Source organism: Zingiber officinale, chromosome 4A, assembly GCF_018446385.1.
Source record: "Zingiber officinale cultivar Zhangliang chromosome 4A, Zo_v1.1, whole genome shotgun sequence".
NCBI classification, from domain to species: Eukaryota; Viridiplantae; Streptophyta; class Magnoliopsida; order Zingiberales; family Zingiberaceae; genus Zingiber; species Zingiber officinale.
Window position 1 is genome coordinate 28,025,873 of NC_055992.1, and position 13,739 is coordinate 28,039,611.

General features: G+C 34.7%; 1 long non-coding RNA gene across 1 annotated transcript; it reads left to right on the forward strand.

Moving 5' to 3' along the window:
* Positions 1-6,642: 6,642 nt before the first annotated feature.
* Positions 6,643-7,315, forward strand: LOC121973232. The gene is made up of 3 exons (XR_006109432.1): positions 6,643-6,830; positions 7,181-7,224; positions 7,302-7,315. It is a non-coding gene; the product is annotated as an uncharacterized LOC121973232 (long non-coding RNA).
* Positions 7,316-13,739: the final 6,424 nt, after the last annotated feature.

Genomic DNA, 13,739 nt, shown 5'->3' on the forward strand with positions numbered 1-13,739 from the left:
GTTTCTCCATGTCAAAATGTATTAATTGGCTGCTATGTGAATCATGTCTATTTTTTCCTCTAATTATTTCTATTTTAACTAATATCTTACTCATTTTTAAAGTATATGATGATTTGTTGTTGACTTGCATACAAAAGAAGAGAAGTTTATTTACTATGTGCAGTTCTTGTTTGTGTGAACCTTAATCATTTTCTATTTATTTCAGGTTCTTCATAACATTGCTGTTGCATAATACTTTTGAGATGGTTGCATTGGTCCTAGGAATCTCCTTGATGCATTAAACAAGGTTAAAGTAAGTTTATTGAATCATAAGTAATTGGTTTTTAAAATTAATTTATGAAGATAATTTCTCATCTTCATACTGACATTCTTGAGGAAACAAATTATTAAACATTAAAGCTATAATCATATTAAACATATGATATTATATGACATGATTATACTTAACATATATGATAAGGTTAAACATGATCTTTAGAATCATCCATTCTTCTATAACAGAAAAGTCTGTTGTTCCTTGGGAATCATGTCTTCTCCAAATCATGGTATTTTGAATATTGCTAATATTTTATTATCTATTTCATGTAATTCCACCATTTTCTCTATCTTTTTTTCAAAGTTGGAAATAATTTAATCGATGTTTATTCATTCAGTCAAATATTCTATGATTTCTTAAACTAGCATTGTTCTTGCAATTGAAAAGATATTTTACATGCACTCTTTGATTAATAACTATATTGGTTATAGGAGCAGAGTGAAGAGCTTGTGCATACTTTTGTGGACCAGATTGACTCTGAGAATAGTTGCCTAGGCTATATGGTTTCAAGGTCTAAAGCTAATAGTGCTTCAATTCATCAAAGTGCTACTATAAATAGCAGTAGAGTTGTCCATGCCTAAGAGTTTGATGTTTCAGTAACAATGTTGAATATTGTATGTAGTTCAACGCATTTTTTCAAAATTTTTCTTTCCATAATTAGTGAATGAGTTAATAAATTGCTCTCTTCTTAGTGTTTTTGTTAATTTGGTTCTTCACATGCAATCATTCTCCACCATATCCATGAGTATGCACAGTCATTATATGTTCTCAAAAAGCTGTTCCAGAATATCGAGCCAATTGAAGAGGTATGCCTTAATTTAATCATCTTATGAGTTATTGATAAGATGATTCTTTTTATTCTACCTTGCTATTTTTTCCTATGCAGCAAATAGCTCTCCGTGTATGCCTTCTTCTACTGGATGTTGCATTAGCTTGTGAAGATATTTTACAAGTCTCAGTAAGTTTCTTTGTAATCAACATCTTTTACTTTTTTATTTTCCTCAATGATGTCTCTTTTATTTTTTTTAAATTCACAAAATGATAGTGTTGTAATATCTGTTTTTATGTGTTGTTATAGTTTACAAATCTCAAGTACTCCAGAGTTGAAATTGATGAAGTGCGGTTTGAGTGGACTGAATGCATGCTAGATTACATTTGAGTAGGAAAAGTATTTGATTTTTGAAAACTTTAGATGATGCATGCATTTGTGTGGAATGTAAATTGCGGATGCTACCTTGATGTGTACAATATCTATTACCTTTTGATGTTGTAAAAAGAATATTTGTGTATTTTATGGATACTGAATTGATGTGTACAATATCTATTATCTTTTGATGTTGTATAAGAAGAATATTTGTGTAATTTATGGATATGGACTTGATGTGTACAATATCTATTATCTTTTTATGTTGTAAGAATAATATTTATGTGTTGGTTACATGGATATTGACTTGGTGTGTTTAGATACACTGATGTATAATAATATTAACTAAATTTTGTACTATTAAAATATTATATAATATCAGTTTTTCACTGTTTCGGAAATCGAATCAGTGTCATTAAACAATACTGATATTACATAGATTTTCCACCGCTGTCAAAACTGGTGGCATTAATCGATATTACATCAGTTTTACATCGTTGATGGAATTGGTGATGTTAATATTACATCAGTCGTAAATCGCTGCCAAAACTGGTGTTATCAACATATATTACATCGAATTTACACCGTTGCTGAACCGATGTCGTTAAGTGATACTACACCGGTTCATAACTGATTCAAAAACCGGTGTCGTTAAGTGATACTACATCGGTTATAACTCGATGTCTAAAATGGCCGACCTTTTACATCGCCTTCATAGGCATTGGTCGATTTTGTAATAGACAACAGTGAAAAACTGATGTCTATGAGGGTTTTTCTTGTAGTGCTTCTTTCTGAGTGAATCCCTTGGCAACAAGAGGAACCTTATACTTTTTGACATTGCCCCTTGAATTCTGCTTGGTTTTAAATATTTATTTACAACCAACAAGTTTCTTACCTTTAGGCAACTCGACAAGTTCTCAAATGTCATTGTTTGTCATAGATTTTAACTTTTCTTGCATAGCGTTAATCACCTTTTAAGGCTAGAGCATTACTTGACTTCTTGGAAATATGTAGGATCACTTTTCAACCCTATGTCAAAATCATGCTCTTGAAGATAAACATAATCATGAGAATTCGTGGTTTTCTATTCCCTTGTGGATCGCCTCGAAGGCACTTGTATTTGAGGTGGTTGAGGTACTTTCTCATCAATATGAGGCAATACTTCAATTTCAGTGGTAGGCTCCTCCAATTGTATTGGAGATGTCATATGAATATTTTGGTTTACTACATTCACTGGATGTGTGATACTCATAATGTACGATATAGTAATCACACCGCTACTGATCACACTAGTAGTGACCACAGGAGGATTGTCAATACATACATCAAAAGATACTTCCCTGACCTTATCACTCTCACTGTCCTCAATGAACTTGACATTTCCCATTTCGAAGAAGGATCTATTAGAGGGGTCATAAAAATTTATATCCTCTTGACTTCTCAGAGTATCTTACAAAATTATAGCTAACCGTTCTTGAGTAAAGTTTCCTTTCATTAGGCTTGTAAGACCTAACTTTAGCTGGACAACTCTAGACGTGTAAATGCCTAATGCTAGGCTTCCTACCTATCCACACCTCGAATAGGGTTAAAGTTACTGCCTTACTAGATGCTCTATTAAGTAGGTAAACTGCAATCTTGAGTGCTTCACCCTATAAAGACTCTAATAGAGAAGTGAAAGTCATCATACTTATTACCATGTCTTTTGGGGTTTGATTACGATGCTCAGCTAAACTATTCTGACTGGGTGTATCAGACATGGTATATTAAGGCACAATTCCACACTCAACAAGGTAGTTTGTTAAAGGTCCTGAATGTTGTTCACTTGATTCATCATATCGACCGTAATATACACATCCACGATCTAATCAGATGGCTTTAATTTCCTTACCTAGATGAAGTTCAACTTCAGCTTTAAAAATTTTGAACAAGTCTAAAGATTGTGATCTCTTATGAATAAGGTACATATAGCCAAATTTAGAATAGTCGTCTATGAAGCTAATAAAATATGTATGTCCATTCTAAGATTCCTTAAGAAATTATTCACAAATGTTCGTATGTATTAGCTCTAAAACGTCACTACAATGGCTAGCCCCCTTGTTCCTCTTGTTAGTTGTCTTTTCCTTAACACACTCTATGCAAATATCAAAGTCTGACATGTCAAGGGAATCGAGAATTCCATGTGACATTAACTTTTTTATGCATTGTTTGAATATATGTCCTAAATGTCTATGCCACAACATAGAAGAATTTCGCTGGTTAATTTGCATTTCATATCTATACTATACATTATTATGTTATCAACCGTAAGAGTAAAGGTATTCAATTTAAAAAGCTTATCAACCAAGAAACCATTATCAGCCAACATTGAATTAAAGAAAATACTAAAAATTTCATTTCTAAATGAACAAGAATAACCTGATTTGTCTAAACAAGAAATTAAAATTAAATTTTATCAAAAAAAATGATGTAATAAATGTATTTTCTAAATCCAGAAAGACATTAGTTCCTTAATAAAGCCTAAAAACACTAATTGACTCGACTTTAACATTCTTTCCATTTCCTATATAGATGTATCTTTCATCATCAAGCGAAAGTTGGCTCCTGACACAACCCTACTTAGTGACACTTATGTGAGTAGTAGCACCAGTATCTATCTACCAAGTGTCAGTGGGTACAATAGCTAAATTGACTTCCAAACTAACAAAGTTGAGAAGTTTACCCTTCTTTACATGCTAGTTAGCCTCCTTAAGGCAGTCTTTCTTCATATGACATTTCTTCTTAAAAAAAAATAAGTGGATTCCTTATCCTACTTCATGTACTCTTTATAGCCATTGCCTCCATAATCTATGGTTTATTTTCATTTTCCTTTATTATTGAACCTATTTTGCTTCTTGCTCGTACTTTAAGAACCAGATGCTAAGTAAGTACTCTCAGATGTCTCAATCTTTAGTCTCCCCTCCTCTTGCATGGATTGAGCAATGAGTTCATTCAATGTCCACTTTTCTTTTTAAGTATTATACAATATCTTAAAAGGAGTGAACCGTAGAGGCAGAGACATTAAGATGATATGTACTAACATACCCTCAGATATATCGAGTTTTAGTGCTTTCAGACTTATCTCTATATTGGGCATCTCCATAATATACTCTCTTATGTTTCTTTTACCATTGTATCGCATGATTACTAACTTCATAAAAAGTGTGGTAGTCTCGACCTTTTCATTTGAGGTGAATCGGTCTGCCAATTGGTTCAAGAAACTCCTAGCATCTCCTCACTCTGTTATTGACCCATTTATTGGTGCCGGTATGGAAAGTCTCATGATAATCAGACACATGCGATTTGATTTCTCCCACAGTTGAAATTTAGCCCTCTGTTATATAGTACTAGCACTGGTTAGATGTACGTAGCTTGAGACTATAATCACATATTCTTTCCATTCAACAAAATTTGAATTAGTTAATGTTGGATGTTATTAATACTGATAGTTACATATTGCACTGAAATTAAAGAGAAAATTTTAATTAAGCTCATGATTTAATTAAAGCCAATAATAGGTATAAGATTATGTAAATAAAATAAAATTTTAAATGCACATAAATGAGTTCTTTATGAGATGCCAAGTACAATATAATGTGCCTTCCTATGGGCCAACACATTATTTGTTAGTGTTACTCTCTGATATAACTCAAACTTTAATTAGTCACACAATGTGTCTTTCTTTGCACTATATATGAGTTATATATATTTTTTATTTTTTATTTTTTTTATTTTTGGTTCATAACTTACAACAACCTTAATCAGCCATATAATATGTCTTTCTTTGGGTCAATATATTTTGTACATGATTTGAATAAAATAATAATTTTGTTCTATAGTTGTAAGCTACCTATGCATACATCTAGCATAAAAGTAACTTTTCTTTAGGCCGATAACTCTTAGAATAGATATACATTTACCAACACAAAATGCACTAAACCTGCCTAAGATGCCTTCCTTTGGGTTGATACATTAGTTCAACTTAATAGCACGTTGTGTAGATAGAATCAAAAAAACTCTAGGAACTTTATTCGAACAAAAATTACTCAATCAGCCTTAACAATCCAAAAACTCAAAAACTCAAGCCTTTCCTAGGTTGTTTTCTTACAGTAAATTGATGATCAAATTGCTAAAATAAAAGATCTATGAAAAACCCTAACTTTAATCCATGAAACACTACAAGAAAAACCCTCATAGACATCGGTGGAACAACAACAGTTTTAAGCAAAAACCGATGTCTTTGAGTATTTTACACCGGTTTTTCCAAAAACCGGTGTCTATGAGCGCAAATTTTCGCTCATAGACATCGGTTTTTTAGCCAATGTCTATGAGCACCTTTTTTTTTGTTAATAGACACCGGTTTTAACAGCGATTTTTAAAACCCGGTGTTAATGAACCAAAAAAAAATAATTTAATTTTTCCAGCCAAAATTTATAACACTTCATTCCCTCAAAACCTAAACTAATATCGCGCCGCTTCTCTCAGCCTAAACCTCCCGACCATCTCTCTCAGCCTCATCTCCCTCTTCCCCTTCCTGGATCTCTTCCCCTTCTTGGATCGATGCCCCCCTCAATCGGATCAAAACCACCTGCTTCTTCTCCACGCTCGCCGGCACGATCTGGCCGGGCCAGTCCGGCGGCTCCGGCCTCACCGGCACCCACGGGGGCTCCGTTGAAGGCTCTTGCTTGCTCAACGACGGCGGCGAGCTCGTGTTGAGGCAAAAGGAAGCAGAGAACAGGGATGCGTCTCCTCCATTTCCTTGTTGCCGCTGAAGCTCGAGAATCGATTCCTCCAACCTCTGAGCAAACTCCTCCACATTATCCTCCTCCGCCCGACCATCATCGACGATTCCTCAGCATGAACCGGCGTCGATCGACCCATTGTCCCCTCTCGAGTACTTAGAGGGGTTCCCCAGGCCGGACCCAAAACACTCGGAGACGATCACGGCGATCCCGCGGGACAAATCCGGTAAGAACATCTCTAGCAAGGAGAGGAAGGCCGGGAGGGTTCCCAGCATCGTGTTCGAGCAAGAGGATGGGCAACATGGAGGAAACAAGCGGCTCATTTCCGTCCAGACGAAGCAGATACGGAAGCTCGTGGATCACTTAGGCAGGTCTTTCTTCCTCTCCAGGTTCTTTGAGCAACTTGGTTTGGGTACTCGCATACGAAATGTGTCATCTCCTCATCCTGTACCTTGCTTAGAGTCAGCTTCTTTCAATAAAGAACGATCATCCTCTGCTACAAAGGGGAAACAAGATGGGCAATCTTATAAACTCATAGGGAGTTCTGTGAAGACCATTGCTTGTGGTGGTCGACACAGTGCTGTAGTTACAGGTTTGTAGTTACCTCCTATTCCTTTTTTGTCACAATTTTTTGTTATCAATGCCATTTTTGTTGAATTTTCAATTGTTATCTTTAAGTTTAGTTAAACTAATATATCTATCTAAAAGAAATTAATTGATTTTTAAAAATAGTTTTAAACAATATAGAAACATGCTTTTCTATTATTATACAATTTAATGTTCTATTGATAACTAGTTTTCTGGGTATGTATTGTAATGTATGGATCTTTAAGGAATCTCACTTTACCAAATAATGCTCCAGTACTTACCTCTAGTATGCTCTACTTCATCATAGTTTTAACTATTTACGTTTCATAACAAACTTGTATTATGCACTTGCAGACACAGGAGTGCTACTTACTTTTGGCTGGGGGCTTTATGGCCAGGTCAGAAGCAATTAATTTTAAAATAATTCAATCCAATTTTGATTAAATTTTTTCTACTTGCTCGCAAATATTTCTAGGAACTTTGTAAAAGACCCACTATATGTGATAGAGAATATTGTGAAGCTGCAGGTTTGATTGTTTAATGTGCTTATTTGTAATTGAACTATTTATTATAGCATCTTTGCAGTAAGTTGTTGTTCATATAGAAATTTCTAAATCTATTACATTCTTTTTGCTTTGTCACTTGCATATTTTCAGTTCCTGTTGTCCTGAATTATTGGATGATTGCATTGTAATCCAAGTTAAATGGAAGTGTTGTGGGAGTGTGAGGAAATAAGTACCATCTTCTAACTTTGTGTATTGTATGAGGATAGTATAATTATATTCTTGAATGTCTATCCCAGTAATCTATCTGTTATTTCACATTAGCAAAGAGAAAATGAAGAATTAAGCATGTGTTATCTTTGCACTTAGGTTTTGTTGAAGGTATAAGGAGTGATTGGATATATCATAATACCGAAAATGAATATTGTAGATGATAAAGAAACCAGATATTGCTCTAAATTTGTTTCCACCATCCATTTTATTCGTCAGAGTATGTACATTATATAATGGGATTTTGAGGGCTAAAGTTAGAGAGGCCCTTAACAGATAGGCCAATTTTATCGGTTATGATACTTTCCTGTGGTCATTAGTAAGTATCAAAATTGGCTTTAGGTTTGGAATGACTATCAGAAAAATTTGAAGGGATGTATGACCGCAATCCGCATCAACACTTTTTTAATTCTTTTCTTGTTCTGATGCCTATCTACTCGATCCTCAAACTCCAATCAATCTTAGCACTGGAGTTAATTATATGGTTCATTTTTATGATATAACACCAACTGTTATATACTTACAGTTCACTGTGTTTGGTGCATGTGAATGCAATCATCTTGAAATACGCAATCAGATATTAGGAAGATAGCATAGGTTTTGTCTTATCTGTCAGGAACTGGAGCATTCATAGCATCTGGTTGTTCAACATATACCTCTTATTTGATTCCTTTATTTAAAAGGGAAAATTTAGCATCCAATTGAAACACTGGCAATTCAAGTTGAGCAGCTAGAGCAAAAATAATGTGAAGTGTCTGGCATTTATAAGAAAAATAGTGGACTACAGAAGAATATAGAAGGGAAACTTTCATAGCATAACACATTTTCTTGCTCAAGATTATATGCCATGAGAAAAATATAGCACCGCATATATCTCCAATTCCTGAAACTTTGTCATTTCCTTTTTATCTAACCTTCATGGACGTTTTGATGAAAGATCGTTGTTTGATTTTTGAAAAAAATAAAATGATGATATCTCTCCAGCTTTTCTGAAAGTATTGCAAGCTTTTGCTCATTTTTGTGTGATACTTGAGTAAAATCACAATGGTACCTAGGACAGGGGCCTTCACATTAGTTTACTTGTATTGTTGATTCATGGATTCAAACACACGCACACACAAAAGGATGAAAAAAGACAGAACGTTTCTAGATTCTATCTTTTGCTAGATACTTTCTTGTTTATTACTTACTGTAACTCTGTAAATATGGAGTGTGAATATCTAATTTTAAAAGCTTCTGTGCAGTAGCCATGTCCAAGCTGTTGCCTTCCTCTGCCTCCCCCAACCTCCATCGACCGAGTCCACAGTAGTCTGGCCGATTCGCCAGCCCCAAGGAACGTGCAGCCCACGATGCCCTTCCGCTTGCCGGACACAACGGTGGAGACAACGGCAGCGAAGACGGCGGCCTGCGATGGCGTCGTGGAGGCAGACCACGGCCCAACGACCTGAACACCCATCTCCTCTCGACGTCTCCTCCGCCTCTGTGCTTTCAATGAAGTCAAACCTTACCTTTTCGTGACTCAAAACGTAGGCCTCCTCTCACCCTACCCGCCCATGGAAAGTGTTCATCAAGAACAATACTAAAACCGGACACTATCGCACGGTCTGGCACCAAGGAGATCTAGTGAACAATTTGGGCACTATCGCACGGTCTGGCACCAAGGAGTTCATGGAGGCACTCCAAGCCGGCGTGGATGTGAGCATGATTGGTCAATTTGGTGTAGGTTTCTACTCCGATCTCGTGAGGTATCTCGCTTCGGGTTGCAAGCCCAAGCAGAAATGGAGGTATATACTCTTCATCTGGCTTTTCTGCTATGCTTGCTAGTCCTTCCTGGGATCGTTGGTGGATAAATATGAATTGCCTCTGATCATGCATTTGGTGTACAAAAGTTTATACAGGATCTCTATTGATGTGATTTTGTTTCTCCTTTCCAATTATTATGATTTTTTTTAAGTTTTCTTTGAATGATTAGTATATGGAATTCTGTAGGAACTAAATACATATCATGTTAATTATCTAAGTCGAGGAAGACTTAGCCGGTTGTATTAGTTACTGTCCTAGTATCCTTGTGAAGTACAGGAACAAAGAAGATTTTTTTCCTTCGTATTAATATTGCAAATCAATCTTGTCCATTTATTGTACCCTGAATAAACTGCTTTATTTCCTTATTTAAGGCTCCTTGTTTATGAATTTGTTTTTTTTTTCCATTCATTTCCTTACATAGAGGTCAATGTTGAGAAAAAATCCATGGAGCTGGCCTCTAGGAATCAATAGTTTATCGATGTTGTTTCTTATGAAAATTAATTCCCTTGTACTTATTGAATTGTTTCATTTTTTCTATTCCATATGGAAGGGATGTCTCTTTGTTTATCTTTGAAGTTTAAAGAGACGTTTCACTGTCATTGGTCATATTGTTATGATGACTTGTATGTTTTTTTTGCTGAAACAGAATTGGTACTGAACATGAAAAGTTTGGTTTCGAAGTTGATACTTTGCGCCCAATGAATTATGAGCAGATCGCAGACTTGCTAAATGGTTTGGCAGAGAGGTTTGATTGGGATAAAGTCATGGAAGAGAATTACATTATTGGTCTCAAACAGGTGATAAAATGTTTCTCTTTTAAGTGTTTAAGATTGCATAGTATGACTTTGGGTTACTTCTATGATCAAGTTCGGCTCTATATATTTATCATGTATGGCTTTGGGTTCCTTCCTCCTCGTGTTATAACATTTGAGCAACAACATCAACGTTTTAGTGAGTCATGATCCTGTGTATCTTGGGCATGTTCAATTATGCATCGATTTTATTATTACATGTATTTCTGCACATAACTATTTTTTTGCTTTACGTTTCATCTCACTTATTTTAACAACTAAATTGTGTACAACTTTGTTGGACCAGCATGTACCTTCTGTGTCAGAAGTTTCATGATTTAAATCTATTCCTCATATGCTAGTCTTCCTAATCATTTGTGTTTTGGTGAACTTCTTGATGCTAATTATGAAGTCATTTCTGTTGGACTAACTACAATTTAACAACTTTCATTATGCACTTAGTATGTGTATGATATGAGTTACTTATGAAGTATACAATAGTCTTTTGTAGAGTATTTTGTTCTTCTTGAAAAACTTTAAGATACTGTAAAGTGCGATTGAATGTCTTTTCTGCATAATGCAGCAGTTTTCTATAGTAAATCCAACATATATGAAAAGCTGATTAACTTATTTTAACCTTCCCGATCAACTTGTTTCAATTAGACATAATAGGGTTTAGTCTATAATGTTTCTAAACTATTGAAAAGTTATAACTGTTTTCAAAATTTTTATGCCTTGTGACTTTCTAGGATACTCTCTAGCTACCATTCCTTTAATGTTGAATTCTGAATGCTATATTCTCAACACACTTCATTTTGGCAAAGTTGAATTTGTAGACAAGCCTAGTACCTGGACTGATTTTGTTTCTTCTGCTTAATACAATGTTAAATCCGATTGGATGATTATCTGCCCCATGAGCTTAAGCTGTCAGTAAATCACTTGATTTATGCTATTTTATGCAATATAATAAGTCATTCCCCCCCCTAATTTATATCGTTTAACTTGTGTGCCTGCAAACAATTGTGAATTTTCCTCCTTTATAGAGAATTATATATCTGCTTGCAGGAAAAGAACGATGTTAAGCTTGAGAAAGTTTTAAAGGAAGCAGCTATGGAAAACAAAACAGTAATATTAACAACTTTGAATGCTGCCTGGGCTTCTCCTGGTTCTATTATAGATTTGTTTTTTCAAAGTTTTCGGACAGGAGATGGAACACGCAGACTCCTGGACCATTTGGTAATCATTGCCTTGGACAAGAAAGCGTACATAAGGTGCATATCCTTGCATACTCACTGTTTTGCTCTTTATACTGCGGGAATGGATTTCTCAGATGAGAAGATTTACATGACTGCTGGATATTTGTCAATGATGTGGAGAAGGATAGAATTTCTACGTGTTATTCTCGAAATGGGATACAACTTTATTTTCTCAGTAAAATTCTCCTTCCTATGATTGGCCTTTGTAATATTCTGTTTGTTAAAGTACTGATGTGTGAAAGTGACCATACCTTCTGGATCTTCTTGTTCTCTAAGTATCTATTTCTATGTAGATTATCTTCCCTTTTTTTGTTCATAGCCAAGTTTGCAGGCAATGCTCTATTGTTAAACTTTGTTCCTTGTTTCTTATTTGTGCAACATATTTTGTTACCCCTTCTTTCATCTGCTGCAAACGCATATAAGATAGAATCATATATATCTACAAATTTATGCATGGAATGCATGCCTAGGATAATAGTTTGCTCGAGTGTATGAAAGTTTATCCAATGGGATAGACATTAAGTTGTCTATATAAGCATCAGTATGTGACAGACTTATTGTTATCCATGCTCTTACTGCCTAATATTCTTTATATAGTTTTGCATATAATTTTGTTAGCAGGAACTGCTAACATCTTGTACTACTGATACTCTGCATGCTGTATCCTTTTTAGTCTTGGTTTACTAATATATTATTTATGTGTTTTTACAGTTTACAAATCTCAAGTACTCCAGAGTTGAAATTGATGAAGTACGGTTCGAGTGGGCTGAATACATGCTAGATTACATTTGAAGTGTGGTTCTACCTTGATGTGTTAAAAGAATGTTCTACCTTGATTTTGATATCTATTAGCTAGCTTTTGATGTAAAAAGAATGTTTGGGTATTTTATGGATATTGTTGTAAGAAGATTATTTATATAATTTGTGAATATTTGTGTATTTTATGGATATTATTGAATGAAGAATATTTGTATAATTTGTGAATATTTGTGTTTTTTTTATTGTTGTTTTCAGTTTTGAAATCAAATTTGTGCTGTTAAAAAATATACATATTACATCGGTTTTCCACCGCTGCAAAACCGGTGTTATTAACTAATATTACATCGGTCATTTACCGCTGCCAAAACTGGTGTTATTAACATACAATATTACATCGATTTTACACCGTTGATGAAACGGTGTCGTTAAGTGATACTACACCGGTTAATGACCGATTCGAAGACCGGTGTCATTAAGTGATACTGCACTGGTTTTAACCCGATGTCTAAAATGACAGACTTTTAACATCGGCTTCATAGACATCGGTCGAAAATGAAATAGACACCGGTGGAAAATCGATGTCTATGAAGGTTTTTGTTGTAGTGAAATTTGAAGAATCAGAGTCATGACTCTGATACCAATTGAAAGAACTTATAAAACCTATGCCGCATGGATTCTAAGAATAGTATAAGAATTCACATTTAGGAAATATAAGAATATATGAGCATGGATTTAGTTTCAACAATTAATCACGACACAACAACATAAAGAATTGTTAGATTTTGAGGGATGTCCTAAGGCAATCATCTTATTATTTTATTATTTATTTGACAAATATAGATTCACTATTTGAGTGCATATTATATGTTTAATGGTCTTAAACTCATTTACTGAATGTTTGTAATATACTTCATAGCATAAGAATATTTTGTGATTGAATCACAACTTGTGATTATTTCTACCTGTGCAATTATGAAAGCATTAGAATTTTCCTAGTCGTCGAATTGATGCATTCAGATATCATTAATTTTGTAAGACTAGCACAGGTTATACTTCTTGGTTCGCCAAGAAGCTATTTTCTTACTGGTTGGAGACATTGGGATGTCGAGAGTTAAACGTGGATGCTAGTTATGGTAACTAGTTCATTGAAATGGCTCACTATAAAGCTTCATATGGTTATCTACATATATGAATATGTCTGTGAAGCTCGTACTACAGCTCGAGTGCAAATTTCCTTCGACTAGAGGTATACAAGTCATCTTGGTCATGAACACATACTTTAACATCTTAAGCAAGTATCTCATCGAGGTGTGGACTCGGGATGATTAGGTATACGTTGAAGTACTTGAAGATGTTTAGATAGCCCATAGAGGATTCACTGCTCCTTACGAGGAGACGTATATCCTATGGCCACTCATTAGGATTATTACTCAAAATCTTTGACCAAAGCATCACATGTTATGAGTACGAGACTCTTAGACATATGTACAAGTAATTTGAATCAGTGGAATAAGAAAATATTACTTGGGCT